This window comes from Lepisosteus oculatus, chromosome 19 (assembly GCF_040954835.1).
Source record: "Lepisosteus oculatus isolate fLepOcu1 chromosome 19, fLepOcu1.hap2, whole genome shotgun sequence".
NCBI lineage: Eukaryota > Metazoa > Chordata > Actinopteri > Semionotiformes > Lepisosteidae > Lepisosteus > Lepisosteus oculatus.
The window spans coordinates 12,543,462-12,560,619 of NC_090714.1; the positions used below are offsets into that span (position 1 = coordinate 12,543,462).

The window sequence follows — 17,158 nt, forward strand, 5'->3', positions numbered from 1 at the left end:
CACAGCTCGATACCGGTCCTCTGTAGGGTACAAGCACGCTGATTTCACCTCTCCTCAAGCCCCCAAAAGAGAGCCCTTTTAATTTTGAATTTGCATTTTAATAAGGTGCCTGCTGACAGTCAGGACTACTCTCCCTATGGATTGTATATGTCTGAGAAACGTAAACAACAGAAGCACATAGCTGTTGCACCTATGCAATATTTATAGCTGCGGTAATTAAGCTGGGAATCCTCAGCTGTGTTCATCCTCAATGAGCCTCCTGTGGAAAGCACTGAGTCAGAGCTCAACACTGTCCTGCCTGCCTACTCAGTAGCTCGGAAGACAAGAAATGAGTGAATATACTCTGCTGTTGCATTGAGAAACATAAGCAGACATTGCCTGGAGCTTCTGGCTGAAACTGTGGAACAGTTAGAGCCCTCCATCAGCTCAGTGTCCTTAAGCCACCTCACTCCTGAGCTGTTGTACCGGATATCTGTCAATCAGAAATAAAGAGCAGCTCTTCATATAACCCCTACAAGACTAACAACTAAACACTAATGAATGTGCCTTTTTTTATTTGGTTAGATTTACCTGGCTGGCAAAAGTATGTTACTGCAGACCATGTTTTCTGTAAACGATTTTCCTGCTCTTGTCTGTTTTAAGCAATCTGGACAAGCCTTTTACAATGAAACAGGCTGGAAGTCGACTGAGGACAGTTTAGAATTTAGGCTTGGCGGCAAATGTTTAGGAAAGACAGGATAAAAGGACTTATCTTGAAATAAGAACATGAAAAAGGTTCCACACAGGGGGAGAACATGTAATTTTAGTTATCAGCAGTCTAGGTTTGGAACAGATGTGAAACAGTTCACTGAGAAGATTGTTATTATTATTATCAATCATTAATTATATTAATAATAACTCACACTTAAATGGTGTTTTTCTGGACACTCCACTCAAAGCGCTTTACAGGTAAAGGGGACTCCCCTCCACCACCACCAGTGTGCAGCCCCACCTGGATGATGTGACGGCAGCCATAGTGCACCAGTACGCTCACCACACACCAGCTCTCAGTGGGGAGGAGAGCTGTTCAGAGATGGAGATTATACATGACATTCTTGAAAGAATGGTGTAATCCTTAACAACATGGATGGGCAAACTATTGAGATGTCATTCACAAAAAACTTTAAAAGCTATTAGAATTGGGACGGTATATTGCAGTTGCAGCCACAGCACTAGTTGGAGTTTGGATTGGAAATTGAAAGATCTGGCTGTTGACCAAATTCCGAAAAATAAAGCTCTTTTTTTCATACTGCCCCAGCACAGCATGGTTCTGACAATACACTGGGAATCCCATTGGGGTTAATTAAACTTCTTCTTTTGGAATTACATCACAGGGTTTTCATCCCGGAATTACTAGTGCAATGCTATTGCACGTTGAAATGAAATCTACAAAGACAATTCCCAACATCGGGCTCCCGTAGTTATTAGGTTTTGAAAGTGCTCGCCCGGGTATGTGCTGAAATGGGTCTAAATTCGAGCTGCTTGGAAAGGCAGCTGTCAGTAAGGCTCAGGTGTACAGTCAGAAGCTCTCAAGCTCTGAACACTGGATTTTCCTGGGCAATATCAATCTCGATTGACACCAGGGTACTCCCAGTGAACGCTCACATCGGTACAAGAAGAGATGTGCAATTAACCCTGTTTCCCTCCAGGACGAATTATGAAATTGTTATGAAGTCAAGCCGCTATAATTTAAAAGTAATTAGATTCTAGATTCTCAGAGTAATTGCAGGAAAATCTACCAGCTGTCGATGAAGTGCAGCAAGGTGATGGTAATGTCCTGTCTAAAGCTCAAGTCATCGGGTCGACAGCAAATCTGTTTGCGTCAATTTGCTCAGGCTTGTGAGTGCTCTCAGAGTTAATGAATCAAGGGAATAGCGCACCCCTGAGTTTAAGGCATAAAAGCACTCTAATCAGGAAAAAACAATGATTTCAATCTCGCTGCCTTCATGCTCTGGTGTTTAATGTAGAGTGAGGCATTTCTCATAAAAATGCATTTCTTTGCAATTCTGTTTTGCATTTCTTAAACTTGAGTATTAGTATTTTTTGTTCATTTAGTGTTTGTTCATTTACTGAAATGTATGTATTGCTTTATGGTTTTTTAAAACTCACAACAGTACACAAACCAGGCTGTCCAAGGCTACCACTCTTATTGTATGCTACTTTGAAAGGGGAAATTCTTAAGTGATCATATGTCTGGAAAGAATTTACACCAGATTGGGAGATTATAGGATTTCTTTTGAAAAGAGCAATTCTAACTTTCCTCTGTCATTGTCTTCCCTGACTGCGCAGAATAATATATTGTTCACAATTGAGATGATGCCTAAAACTCCTTGACTTTGCTGGAATGAGCAGTAGGTTATTGGAAGGAGCTGGAGCTGGTTGCAGAAAAAAGACGAGAAAGCAAGTCAAGACTTGATCTTTTAACTCTTTTCTGTCTTAGTTAGTATGAAGTGCCTTATCTGAAATACTCAGATCTTCAGACTTCAAACAGGTCAGGAAGTTTATACATTGCACATCTTTTTGTTGTGCTTTCTGCTGCTGTGACTGATAGCTAAAAGCAAATCCATGAACAGCAACATGACCATCCAGTAAAACATAACTTTACTGCCTACAATCGTTCACATTATATACACTAGGAACACAATGGTTACATGTGAGAGGAGCGTATTAAGTAATTAGCAGGTAATTGATTCAAGGATCTCTCCCAGCTGTTTCTTGAAAGTAGACAGGGTATGGGCTACAATGCCATGGCTGGGTAGCTTATTTCACATTCCCACAACTCTTTTCTTAAAGAATTGCTTCCTGTTGTTGGGTTTCAATACACTTCAGTAGTTTTCACTTATGTCCTGTTTTGTGTTTCACCATTGATTCTGAAGTACAGTACACCATATTCAGAAGAGGTCATACAGTATGCATTGTACAATTTTAAAATGCCTAGATTTACGTGTTATGCTGTTATCTATATATTTTAACGTTTGGTTTCCCTTTTTGATTCCTTCCCCACACTGTCTAGTCTTTTTCATAAGCAGCCTCTTCAGGGTCGTTGTTTTCCTCTTTTATCTAATACTCTGCACTAGTCTACGTTAAGTATCAGCCAGGTGTGTGCCCAGTCTTGGATTCAAGTTACTGTCAATCTTTGAATTTAATGTGCTGCTTCCTCAGTGTTTACTCACTCTCCTAATTTGCTATCGTCCACAACTGTGACTACTGATGTAAATCAGGAAGACAATTGCTCCTAATATAGAGCCCTGTTACTACACACATTTCCCCCATTCCAAGCAGTCACCCCTATTTGTACTGTTTTCTATCTTCTCAAAATCTTCATATACCATATTGTATATTTTGTCCATCACTGCTGATGTTTGTTCAGCTAACTCTAGTTAGTAAAGACCTAACTTGGCTAAACTCATGTCGATTATACCTCAGGTTCCTACTTCCGTAACAGTAGGTGAAAGTATTCCTTCTATAATCTTACATGTAATAGAACTTGGTTATTGTTGTAGAAGTGTTGGGTTCATAATTGTCTCCCTTTTTATGGATGGAAACTATATAAGCAAGTTTCCGTTTAGTGGGTATTACCCACTAGCAAAATGCAATCGTGCCCTGTAAATTGTTAATTTAAGTGTTTCTGAGACCTGAATCTTGTCTGCCTTTTCTCTTCTAATACTATTTAATATAGAGCTTTGTCCCTCTGAGGCTTGAAGCATGTTTTTACTACTATCCCACAGATATTTTACTTTATCCTATTCTTTTGCTGTTGTATTAGTAGGAGAATCTTTTCTGATTCCTTTTAGCCTCGATTAGGAACAATAACGCACCATCCTGGGATAACTGCCAGATTTTTTTTCCCCCTGTCTGTGCCTGTGTGCCTCTGTTCTGTCCACACAGGGGCCGACTGGTAGCGTTGTCATGCTGGCTAGGACATTCTGTGGTCAACTGGAGTGTTTTGTCAAGGAGTAATCCGGGAGATTATGGGAAGGAAAGGCTGAGCAGTTTCTCAGACAGATTTGAAGAGCTGTGCAAGTTGCAGCAAATGTGTGGAAAGTGCTGTCCTGTCAGTGTGTGCCCAGCCTTTGCCCTTCAAATTAATTTTCTCAGAAGAGAAATGTCATTCCTCTTGACCTCTAGAAGAGAGCTTAAAGTAAGACGCACACATTCTGCCTTTTACTTTCTTTTCATCTTTAGACTCTGACTTGCATTTAACAGAGCAAGCACATTTTAGTCAGTCTTGGTGGGGACTTTACTTTCTGATCATTAGTATTCTGGGTTTGACTCGAGGACAGTGGTGTTTCCTTAGAACAATCCATCCTGTAATTAGCTCTTCCATCACCGAGCAAGTATGAGAGAGGAGTGAGAGGCTGTCACTTCCCGGACTAATCAACTTAGGTTTTGTTAACAGGCACTAGTTATTCAACCAAACTAAATAACAGCAAGATCAGTGTTGCACTTTAATTTTATAGCTGACGTTATTGAGCGTGCCTGCGGTTTAAATCATTTGGGAAATAGAATTAAACCTCAGACCAGGAGAATTCAACTGCCTTAATGGATTTAGTTACAGAGGGAAAAGGTTCACCTGCAGAAAGTGCCAAATGTGCTCGTTAATGGGAATGCTGTTGGAGACAGCAGTGATAAGCCTTCTATAATGATAAATGCCCATTTGGCTTCTGAATGGTAGCTAAAAGAGGAAGCTGGAATTTTATTTCTGAGCATTAAAAAGTAGAATGTTTAAAGCCTGAATGCACCATCTGGTGCATTACTGCTTAGATGCGTTTGAGTAAGGTCATGAGGTTATCTCCAAAGGGACTGAGCCCCTTTGATCTTGCTGTCTGTTTTGCAGAATATTTCAGTAGCTCTTAAAATTGCCTGTTTCAATATTATGAGGAGGACACATGCTGGCCTGGAACAAATTAATTTTTTCTCGAAAAATGAAGGGAGCAGAACCGCATAGTTTCACATGCGTAGCAACGTGCAATTTAATCCCAGAAATGGTCCCTTAAATGCTGAATTGAGTATTCACAACCTGAAACTCCAAAAGGCACAGGGCATTGTCTGTATTTGCAGTGCTGGTTTATTTATCTCCTAGCATAGGCACTGGGAGAGATGACTTGTCCTTTTCCTGTAACACCCATAACGTCTTTGGAAAAAAGAACCTCAACCTGTTTGAAGCTGGATTCAGGAGATTAAAAGCATCTTGTCACATCCAATTGCATGTTTCTTTTCTGGTGGGGAAACGCGGTGCAGAGAAAAAAGGGAATTTATATCCCTTATATATTTATTTTACCCTGACAGAGAAGGAGCACCGTGTTCCAGAAGCCATATTTGAGGATGGAAAAATCTGAGTGGGAAATATGCTGAGTGCCCTTATTTTATCGTGTAAATGTACATATACAGTACAGATGTGTGGAAATAGCAATAAAAACACATAGAGCAAATGCAGCAATAATGTGCACAAAAGGTCACCTCTCCTGAAACACAACAGGAATCAAATGGCTAGTTAGTGGGAGGGTTATTCCTGTTCACTACCTATCTTTTTTTTCTCCCTCCAGTGTAATTACTTTGTGAAGTGTCATGGAAATGTCCCAAGGATTAATTAAGAGGATGACCTCACCCTTCCTAAGTGGGGACCTTGTATTTCAAAATGTGAGAGTCTACTTATTATTTCTCTAAAGAAATATCTGTATGGAAACAGTGCAAAAAATCTACTTTTGTACAGCACATGTGGGGAGTATGAGTATGGAATTCTGTATGGAATATGGTTACGGGAGAGGCAGATTGTGCTGGTTCAATATTTTTGTCCTGTGTCGCTGTAGAGCCCTTCATTTCCAGGGAAAGGTTCACTCACTCTGAACACTGCTAATGACGCCAATAGAAAGCAGTGCTAGTGAAAAAGTTCTGGCGTCTCAAAACTGCCTTCAGGGGATATTCCAGCAGCACCCAGGACAGCTCCAGATGTAAGGTAAACTCTTAACAGCACGTCTTCTGCATGTGGATGCAGGGATTGTCCTTGTGTCCACCCAGAGCCTGTTCATTTCGAGACGGGAGACCAGCTAATTTTCTGTGATTTCATTGTGGTGGCTGAGCTTTGTATTCCACTTGTCCTCGTTCGAAACAGGTGATCATTCGTAATCCGGGCTGCCCTCCTTTGACAAAACCTGCACAAGAACAAGAGTGACCTGTAAAATTACGTTAGGGAATTACGTTCGCAAATTTCGGGAGCCATAACTGTTTCGATGTGACGTGAAGGTAAATACACTCCCCTTGGACTACAGTTCTCTCTGTTTCAGGAGTGTAGAGTTGCAAGCTTTTGTATATCATGTGTTGAAAACGCAGATGTAGACATTTTAACTCCACATTTCTGTCTATGGAATTTATTGTGAGGTCACAAAAAGGAAATGCACAAGACCGAATGCAGAATGGAAATCCTGCAGCTCAGGAAATCTGCAAAGACTCAAGGTAATGGGTGATGCAAGTCCTATTTCTTTTTCTGTAAGGATGTGAGGAGGTTAGATGCTTTCTCTGGCCCAAAGCTGTCTGCCAGAGGGAGGACAGTCTTTCCACGAGTTCTTCACAGCTGAGAGGTCAGTGCAGGAGCAGTACAGCAGTGAACGTTCAGGCAAAGAAACGCCAGTGAGTGCATGCTGGGAAGAAAAGGGCATGACCTGGATTTGTTGCTAAGTTGGAATTTAGGCCTGTAGTTTGTGGTCATGTTTTCTAAATTAGATTGATAGCATCTTCCTTTGCCCTTAGGATGACTGGCAAATATCCTCCTACACGGGATGCTAAAGATGACTTGAGTCATCTTTATATCTTTACTTAACAATGGGGTAAATAATGTGTATGTCCTGTGAAGGCAGAATTAAAACAAAAACTGGACTGAACCTGGAATGGCAGTACCGGAATGGCAGGCCTCTAAGAATAACATGGTAGCTGCTGTAAGCGGTGTTGGTGGACCAGTAGGTGGTTCTCTTACCCCTGGGCAAGAATTTCTAAGCCTGTGTCCCTGCAAGGAGATCTGCTCTGCAGTGGTCTGTTGGTACAGATTGGCTACTGTCTCACCCAGCTGGAGGCTGCACTTTCTGAGGCAGGTAAGGTGTGTCTCCACTTGCATGCAAAATGCTTTGAGATCCTTTGGGATGGAAAATGCAACTGATTTAATTCATTTATAACGAAACATGAACATTTGTGACGATGCGAGATTTTGAATTCAGCTTCGAATGAATTGGAACGTTTTGCAATTGTGATTCACTTAGCACTGAAAAACAAGCTCACTTGGAGTGTTTTCCAAGTTAAATTTGGAACTGGATCCCTCGCTCTCCCTGAAGAATCGGTAGCAGTGACTGACCCAGGTGATGTTTTAAATGCCTACAGATCCCCAGGTGCTCAACTCACTTTGCAGAAGAAATGCATTAAGTCTTGTTTACTGTTCATGTTGCTATGTAACAGCAGTGACAGATTGTCAGAAATTATAGCATTCATCCCAATGGTAGAAAAGACCACCTTGGAGGTGTAGAGTTTTAAAACACATGTAAAATCCTTTAAAACTTCTGTGTACAGTACATAAATGAGAAGTTTTTTTCTGATTTTATATACATTTTATTTAATTAATTCACAACGAGGCTCTTTAATGTACTTGTTTCAATCAGGTCGGGTGATTATGTGGGGTCATAGAGTCCTGGAAGTGCTGTTGAAACGTTCACTTTAAAAAGGTGAACTCAAATCCGGAGTATTGTTTAATAAAAAGTTTGGTCTTCAGAACGTATGAATTAAAACCGTGTTCTTTCGCAATTGAGCACAAATAAGGAGCATGTGAAGGGCTCCTTGCCTCTTCCACTTTCTGATAAACTCCCGTTTGAAGAATATGTGGGGTAACATAGGTGACCTGACTGAGCAAAAACCTGAAGCTTAAAGAGCATAAGAATAAAAGCACAAGAATTCCAGTGTACATGTACATATGCTCTTTACTCTAGCTGCAGGTTTCTCTGAACCCTAGATCTTCTTCCTGCGAGAGAGTTGTTCTCCTTTTTCTCTCCTCCACAGTGTTAGTCCTGTTTCCCGATCCTGGCCAGTGGGGGATCTTCCTTCTTCAGCATGTTCTGTGGTTCCTGAAAGTCCACAGACCTGTGCATCCTCCAATGCCTCAGTTGCTCCTGTTGCTTCATATAAAGTGAGCTCCTGACTCTCCAAGGGCTTGCTTCACCGTTTGATCTATTTTGAGTTTCACAAGCTGCAGCTCTTCTCCAGCACCTGCTATGGCTTTGTCTGTTTCACACCTTGTTTGTGTGAATTTACAGGGACAGGTGTCCAAAATGAAAATACTGAGTGCACCGGGTGGGTTTTTGATTGAGTGGTACAGTGTGTCAAACTGTTAAAATGTGAAGTGAATTCAGTGTCTGTGCATGGGATTCACATCTTCCCCATTAGGGAAAGGGAATCTTTGGATTGGAAGTTAGGGATAGAATCCGTGAAAACAGTGTGCTTCCCAGTAAATCATTTTTCCTTTAGATCCCGAAGAGCACTTTGGTGATACAGTATAAATGATCCTTCCAGAAATCTAATCATTATTATGCTTGTTATCAAAACACACATAGGCAGGGAGCTGGAGTCCCAGCCATTTGGATTGGATTTCACTCCAAAAACACCAATGTACAGCGGGAGGTTAGCCAATAAAGAAGTTCATAATATTGAGAAATTGCCCGAGGGGCAACTTTATGAGAAAAAAATAAAAAATTGCTGTGGAACAACCGAAACAACCCAGGTCAATAAAAGCGAATTGCATAATATGAGAGGCAGCAGAGTAAAATCCCACAGGCAATGAAATATATATTTCAAACGCCGCAGCGCGTGCTGTGGCTACACCTCCAACGCTTTGAAGGTTGTAGACAAAGAAGTGCAGAGCCACTTTTCCTCTCTCCTTCGCAATAGTACGTAGAGAGCTGCTCGCAGCAGTGAAATTTCTTTGATAGTCTCTTTTCTCCCCCTCTCTCTAAACTCTGACCTTCCAGGTCTGGGAAGGGAGATCTGCTCCATGTAATGACTGCTGTCCTTGGCTGTCGGCTCATCTGCGCTCTGTTTACTGCGGATCAGGTTTTAGCCAGAGTCCCAGCCACGCTCATTCCACACATCGACTGGAAATGCAAGGCATCCCAAAGTCTGTGCAACAGGAAAGATCAAAGCTTTGTGCCTGTGAGAGGAATGTCAGATGAATTTCCTAGGGCGAATTCTGAAGGGAAACGACACCTGTGCTCAGCCTTCTTATCCTGTCTTTTTATAATGGGGGTCTTCTGTGATCCTTTCTTATAATGGAGGTGGGGGTACTGTCTGGTTGTTGACAAAAATGAATCCATGTGAGCTGGATTCAGTCCGGATTCTGGAGGGTGTAATGTGAAGGCTTGAGCCAGTGTCTGTGTACGTGGGGGGGATCTGACTTACAGGAAGAGAGGAGAGATACAGAGGGGAGAAGCATGCAGGCGCGTGACGTAACCTTCAGTATGAAGCCCCTGCTGGAAATTCACTTCACAATATTACCATACAGTGCCGTCGTTCAGTGGAATCTCATTTCAGTGCATCAGTACAAAGCTAGATGCTGGAGTGATGAATTGTATTGCAATAGGATAGTTGACGCTGAGGATTTTTTTCTCCTCGGTAAGGTGTACATTGCTCACAGAAGTGAGTTATTGAAAGAAGGAGAAAGGCAAGATTTTATGCACCTTTTGTGCTTCCTAATTTGGGAACTGGAACGGTGTGGGTGGACACTCTTGAAGGATGATTTATTACAGAAATATAAAAATATTTCAATTGCAATATATGTTTTTTTTTATATAAAAGACTATATAAAGTGGCTTTTCTTTTAAATAATTGCCCACTTTGCCTTTCTAGTGGTGAAACCAGGGGGAGCAGGCTTGTTTATGATGGGCAAAGTTCTAATGAAAGACTAGATGACTCTCAGGAGAGAAGGGAGAGTGCCTATTTTAAATACGGAGTATTGTGCTGTTTCTCCTGGGATGAAATGAATTACCAAAGGTGTTAAGAAAAAAGCTTTGGTTTCTGTACACCTGTGTGTGTGTGCAGTGTGTGCGGTCATGTGTCTGTGTTCTCTACAGTGAGAAAATGTGCAAGAAACAAACAAAGAGTTGCATTCCTCTTTGGAGTTCTTAATTGCTGATTAAGCAGAACTGCTAATGCTTGGAGAGACGAAAAAAACAAGCAAAGATCAATTTGTTTTGCACATGTGATCAAATGTTTTATTGTGTTGATGATGGCATTCATTTTACATGCTGAAGAAGGAAGTATCTGAAAACAGGACCAACACTGTGGAGGAATTGCATTTCCACAGTGCACTTCAGTTGGAACTGTACACTTCAGAAGCTGCACTTCAATTTTTTTAATTTTAGTTTCCTGCAATTGATGATTTTCAAGTGCTTGCGAAAGATGTGCAAACAGCATCTAAAACTTCACGCAGACTACCCCCATTGTCTTTCTGTTGTGATCATCTCCAGAATTCCTCTAACTAGCAGGATACTAGGAAATTCATAATCAGTAGTTGAGAGTAGTATGCTGATTTGTATGTTGAATTGTGTGTTACAGGAAGTCGTTACTAGTTCATTTCCTTGAAGGCATTCATCATCCATGCCCTGTGATGAACTGGCGTCCCATCCAGGGTGTACCCTGCCTTGCGGACATTGCTTGCTGGGATAGGCTCTGGCTCCTCGCGACCCTGACTTAAAAGAAGTGGAAAGTAGAAAGTGGATGCATTAATCATCCAGAAGATTTTCTCTGCCCTTTGTACATGCGTGTACCAAACAGGGTAGGCCGTCTTCAACTGGTAAGAGATGTGACAATGTGACATCACTCAGGTGCAGGCTTGGCTGTGGCCCTGGTGCAGGAGCAGACCATGCTGCAGCCAGTGGGGTTACATGGAGGGTCCATCCTATATCCTTGTGTCCAAGCTCTAATCCCACTGCCCTTTCCTGTACCAGAGACTTGTTCGCTCCTAGAGATCGTGCCAGTGTCTTTGACCCACCCATCTCCCTCCATTGGGCTTGTATTGGACTCATCGTACTGTTTCTCCATCACAGATGAGAACAATGTCCTGTTGTCTGTTACATCCCCCAGGAATTCTTGGAAGTGCAGAAGCAGTGTTATTGAGGTTGTCGGATGTTAATTACAACCTAAATGGAAAGGGTTGTCTGCTGGTGTTAATGCTTTGGAAGGATTTCTCGGCTATGAGTGACCTCAGACAGAGAGCTAGCTAGGTAGCTGGCTGCTAGCTAATATCTTAAGCATTTAAATATAAAATCTTGTTAGTATGAAGAGAGAAATTTTGCTTAAGTACTTAAAATATTTACACATTTAATGCTATCATTTCACAGCTCAGCTACTTGCACTTTAAGACATACTGTACGTGCTCTTGTACAGAAAGTTCTGAAGAGCAAAGGAATGAAACTGTGATTTTTCTTGGTGTTTTCCAGTCAAATCCATGGGGTTTCATTTTGAAGAGCACCGAGTGCAGCAGGCAGGTCAGCACTGGTCTCCATGACCCTAAATAAAATATTGCAAAAGCGTTTTTCTGCAGTGAACTGGGAACAATGTGGCAGGATTTAAGCCCCAAACCATCCCCATCATAAACATGTTTGACATGGAATCAAAAGAAGACAGCAACTTTTGAATTGCTTTCTATATGTATTCCAGACACATTGAAACTGGTTATCTCTGAACTCCCTTGTCTGCTCTTTTTCAAACCTCTCCATCAGTACAAGGAAAAGAAAAGACCTGAAATGAGTGCTGTGTTGCTTGCTTTTGTAAGCTCTAGAGTAATTCAGATATTTAAAGGAGTAGGAAGTGTTTTTGTCTCTGGGTTGTTATTATTGTGGTTAAGTCTAGTAAGATCTGGACTCCATACAGGTGTATAGAATAAGAAAATGTCTAAAATAATATAGAAATAAAATAAACCAGTTACATAACATGTAGATTGTAGCCAGGCATGGGGCAGAGGCTTCAGAGGGGGGGGTTGGAGTCCTTTTTTCTTCCAACAAATAAGTTCAAAAATAAACTTCTGTGAACAAAAAAAACCCGGAAACCACAATGTTTTGAAAACTTCATGTAATAATCTGACCAATTCAGTGACCGAGGTTTCTCTGGAAGGGCTGTAAATTGATAGCTTTCCAAAGAAATTGTACCTTCAATTTCCCCTTCATGCGAAATGCTTCAGAGGCCTTCAGAGAACCGCAAGCCAGGTGAGAGACATCTGAGGGCTCGCATGAAAAACGACTCCTGCTGAAATGATTAATCTCGTGGTGTAGCATCTTAGGTTTAACAAGTTTGTAATTAGGCCAAAGCTGGAAAGCTTGTGACAAAAACGTGTCCCCACTCTGAAAGATTGAAGTGTTCTTCTCCAGCCTTATTGAGTGGGGACTGCCTGTAAAGGCTCTTCATTAGCCAGTCAGTGCCCACTCTTGGAGAGAACTCGGTTTTAACGGGAAAAGAAAAGTCGTTTTTTTGCTGTTAGAATAAGCACAGCCCGTAGTGCTGTGATTATTGGATACTCTTACGTTCTCTGTGGTGTGCTTGCTTAACAAGAGTAGAAAAACAAAAGCAGGAAATGTATTTATGGCAAGATAAACATGGCTGCCTCCTGACTTCAATAAAGTCAGGAACAGCTGCAGGCCGAATGCTACTGTGCAGCATGAATCCTTTCGCCCAGACTGACTGAACCAATCAGCTATGGCTTTGTTTGGTGCCAGTTCGCGACCATATAAAGAAATTGCACCTTCGAGGTTATAAATGCTTTTGTGGGTCCTGTGTTTGACATCCACCCTCGCGTTTTGTACAACCCCACACAATCAATGAGATGGAAAAGATAACTGCTTGTCAGTGGTCCAGTCCCGTGCTGGTTACTTTTCTCTGCGAGCAGTCCCTGGATTGAGACTGTGCCATTACAACCGTTAGCTACGGCTTGGTTGTAATATGGAGCCTCAAAGATAGAAGTGAATAATATTTCTGGAACTTGTTTGAAATTCTGTGTATGGGCCATGAGTTATGATTTTTGCATAGGGCTGTTATCTCGATGTTTTATGCACTGAGCGTTTAGTACATGGAAGATGTTGATGCTTTCAAACAGCACTGCCTGGTTGCGTAGCAACGAACCTATCAGATAACTTTCCCCCTCTCCCCTCCTTCCCTTCTCCCCCAACCTCTCATTTCCACACTGGTTGAACTACAACCTGAAACGGCTTTAACTATAGATGCATCGAAAGGGGAGAAATTTTGTACTTCCATCCCCCTCCCCCCCAAAAAAAAAGTCACTTTGACTTTGTAACAGCAGCTTTTCTAAAAATTCAGCAAAGTCAACTTCAAAGGGAGCGGCGGCGATAAATGAAAAGGGGTTCTCTTTGAGAATTTTGTTTTTTGTTGCCGTCAGTCTGAAAAGTATGCGCAGGCAGTGTTTTTGGAAGCTCGTATTGTTTGAAAGCTCTTTGGCTCTTGGAGAATGCCACCACGGGCGGGAAGGTGGAAGAATGATTTCCTCTCTTAAGTTTCGAAAACTATGCTAAACACAAAAGAGGTCGTTTACTCAATGTCTTGAACATCCAATTATGTTTGAGTCAACATAGATGTTATACGACCACCTTACAATGCACAAATACTCATAAATATAAAGTCTTTGTGCTCTAATGGGCCTTTATTTTAAAAACGCTGCCCTCCTTTCCAGAATTCAGACTTCTTTATAACTCTAAACCTAGGAAAAGAATGATCTGAAAGACTTTGGCCCAGGATGCTCCAACACTGAAATACAGACAATAAACTGTTTCGCTCTACATATCTGCAAGACAGATGGCCAGGTTTGCTTTATATTAATATTAGATTATTTGTGCAATTTGCTTGGCAGGCTTTCATATCTACACTTTTCAATATTTATCTATGTTTTCAAGAGTGAGGCAGGCCGTGGCTTAATGTGCTGTGGTGTGATCACCAGTGCTTTAAATGTACATTAGCTCCAAATGTAGCTTGTTTGCTTGTTGTGGCCTTCTTAATGGAGGTCCACTTGACATTCAGAATGCAGGTGTGTCTGCACGTAATTGTCCCCTGTTTCCAGAACAAGTAAATGCGATTCTGATGCTTTTAAACAACGGTGACTAATGTTCTTGTCAAAGGGAGGAAATATTATACAGGCTGAAAGGCATTGCAGGAAAAGACGGAGTTTCTTTGTGGTGTGAAATATGGCAACACACTTGTGTGCACTTAGTGCTGCCTGGATCCAAGAACATGGGCTGCTGTCCTTTGTCTGTTAATCCTGTGTCTTAATGAGCTCAGGAGCATGCAAAGCAAATGTCATGTTGATAGAGGAAGGACAGGTCGGCCACAGGCAGCGAAACTCTTTTCAAGCTTCACCTTGGATTCTTACAGGCCTAAGGAGATATTTGGGATAAGGTGCCGCTATCAAAGTCGGGAACTCTTTGCGTCTGGTTATCAGGAGAAATAATAATGTTTCAGGTGGGGTACAGCCAGGAGACAAGAACCATTTAGCAGGAAGCATGTAATAGGCCTGGGGCAGGGAGTCACTGAGAGAGGCAGTGTTACCGTGTACTGAAATGGGGCCAAAAATCAGAGTTCATACTTCTGAGCTGCTCCAGCAATACGTATAGAAAGGATATTTACTGCATGTCATACTGGGCCTTTAGTTTCAATCACCTAATCATTTGTCATTTTAAAGACATCCCGTTCAAGGTGAGCATGTTTTTAAGCCCTTTCTTTACAAGTATTTTACATGCTGTAGCTGTGTAATAAAGAATGGACATAACTTGACCAAAAGTCAAGTGACTCAAGTTTTAAACAAGTCAATTCTTTAAATAAAACATCTTTTTTAGGAATCAAGAGTTAGTTTTTATACCCACTCAATCTGGAGTCAACAGCTGAATATCTCCCTGCTTTTGTGGCTTCAGCTTCTGTACCACTTGGAAGAGAATGACACAAGAATAATAATTCCTTACACTTGTATTCACACTTACTTGCATGCTTGTGTTCTTTGATCATTTGAGCATTGTGCAGCTACTCTATTTCTTATGTGGTGTTTTCGTGGTCAGACCTGGACCTTTTGGAAAGGGGATTGTTAGCAGGTTTTTGTTTTTACAGACACAGCGGTCAATAAATGAAATAGCAATAATAAACAAGGACACGTATGCTGAAGAAGAGATATGAGATGTATATGTGCAATAGAGCGAAAATAGAGAGATGTTTAACATCAACAGTTTTGAAAAATGAATGTAACAGGTCCTTCTATCTTGTATTAAAACCTACATTCAGAACCCTGTCCCATGATGCCACTCAAGCTCCGGACAGAGCCACCTTCACTGCAGGGGGGAAGGCTTGGAGCTGCCAGTCAGCTCAGGCTCCTGTGCTAAGCTGGTCTTCACGCTGTGAGTCCTTCAGGTCCAATGCAGTTAAGTTACAGTACAAGATCATTAGTACAGTATGTGACTGTATATACTGGGGATGGGCAACTCTAGTCCCATAGCCTACGGTTTTTCATTCCACTCTGGATCTTAATGTCTCAAGTTGAATTACGGGGCCTTGCAAAAGTATTCACCCCCTTCCACTGTCAGGCTTTGTTGAACTACATGTATACACATTTTTAAAGTCAATACTTTTTGTTAAAACTTGAATGCTCACATGTAACGCTTACTGTACATTGGTGAAATGAATTTTAATATTCAGTTCAGTTTGAGCATTCAGTTTTTGATTAAAAGCTTGATTGGGGATGTATCATTTGTAGGTCGACAAAAAGGAACATCGTTTGAACGCTTTGAGTACTTTTGCACGGTGCTGTCTTTGATTCGATTGGAAGACGGATCTTATATTTAGATTTTGTGATTTGAAAAGCACCTGCAAAGCCTGTATTCTGTGTATTCTGGTGCAGTCAAAAGTATTTGCAATCTGTACCTACAAAAAAGCCCCATAGTAATTGATTAAAATATGCACTTTTATATTAAGCAGCAATTGAGATTTTCTAATAAATTCACAAGTTTTAGCTACAAGATATTGTCTGTATCTGTTGCTGTGCATAGAGCATGGCTAGTTGGAATACTTATGAATATATTTAAAATACAGGGAGAGTGCTGCAAGATAGTTGTGCAGCAGTTAGGTTAAAATGTGTCCAAATGTTCCTGTTAGGACATGGATGATAGATTTCTTCTCAGTTTAATACACTCTTCCCAGCTCAAGGATATTTTTAACCACTATTGACTTGTATTGTCATGTTGAATCAGATCAATGGTGCCTGTTTAGAGACAGCGAACAAAGTGCACTGTCAATACCGGAGGTGAAACCCAGAAGATGTTTGAAGACTTGGAGCTCGGTGGTATTCAATTTGTTTTTCGTATTAAATGTTTTTATAGAACGCATAAAGACACTTTGTATAAACGGTAATGTTCAGAAACCTACTCTAACAACTGGGTCGTGCAAGAATACAGTGCAATATAAACCAAGGTTTTACAGATAAAAGGCTTAGTTATGATGGGCATGCAGGATGATTAGGAATCTCTTGAACAATTGGTCTCATTTAGATGTTTTTTCACTAGTAAAACTGAAGGTTTTAGACTGAGACAACTATCCTTTGAAAGAACATTGTGAAAAGTGGTGCCACATCTGCTGTATGCCAGCACCTATATCCCGCTGCAACTTACCCATGGCAGCCCACTGAAGCTCAGCATTTGTTAGTGGGTGAGTAGGGGCGCTCACCCTGCGGTCTGTGTGTGGATGGTAATGCCCCAGTATAGTGATGGGGACACTATACTGTAAAAAGGCGCCGTCCTTCGGATGAGACGTAAAAGTGAGGTCCTGACTCTCTGTCATTAAAAATCCCTGGGTGTCTCTCAAAAAGAGTAGGGGTGTTACCCCAGCACCCTGGCCAAATCTCCCCCTGACCTTTACCAATCATGGCCTCCTAATAATCCCTATCTATGAACTGGCTTCATCACTCTGTCCTCCTCTGGTGCTGGTCTGTGGGGAGTGTACTGGTGCACTAGTCCTGCTGTCGCATCATCCAGGTAGGGGTGGTGCGTGATTACCTGTAAAGAACTTCGAGTGGAGTGTCCAGAAAAATGCTAAGTGTAAGCAATTATTA

General features: G+C 41.4%; 2 long non-coding RNA genes across 7 annotated transcripts in view; both read left to right on the top strand.

Annotated features, from left to right (window-relative positions):
- LOC138224229 (uncharacterized) overlaps nt 1-17,158 on the top strand; it is a 66,950-nt gene that overhangs the window by 6,756 nt on the left and 43,036 nt on the right. For 4 of the 6 annotated variants that reach the window (XR_011182607.1, XR_011182610.1, XR_011182611.1 and 1 more), the window contains exons 3-6: nt 5,850-5,995; nt 6,531-6,617; nt 8,077-8,203; nt 10,624-10,861. This is a non-coding gene — a long non-coding RNA (uncharacterized lncRNA). Of the gene's footprint in view, nt 1-5,585; nt 5,680-5,849; nt 5,996-6,530; nt 6,618-8,076; nt 8,204-10,623; nt 10,862-17,158 lie in introns of all 6 variants that reach the window. The other 2 variants (XR_011182608.1, XR_011182609.1) reach the window with 2 other exon arrangements.
- On the top strand, nt 10,878-15,461 carry LOC138224230 (uncharacterized). The gene is made up of 3 exons (XR_011182613.1): nt 10,878-11,291; nt 11,508-11,555; nt 15,340-15,461. It is a non-coding gene; the product is annotated as an uncharacterized lncRNA (long non-coding RNA).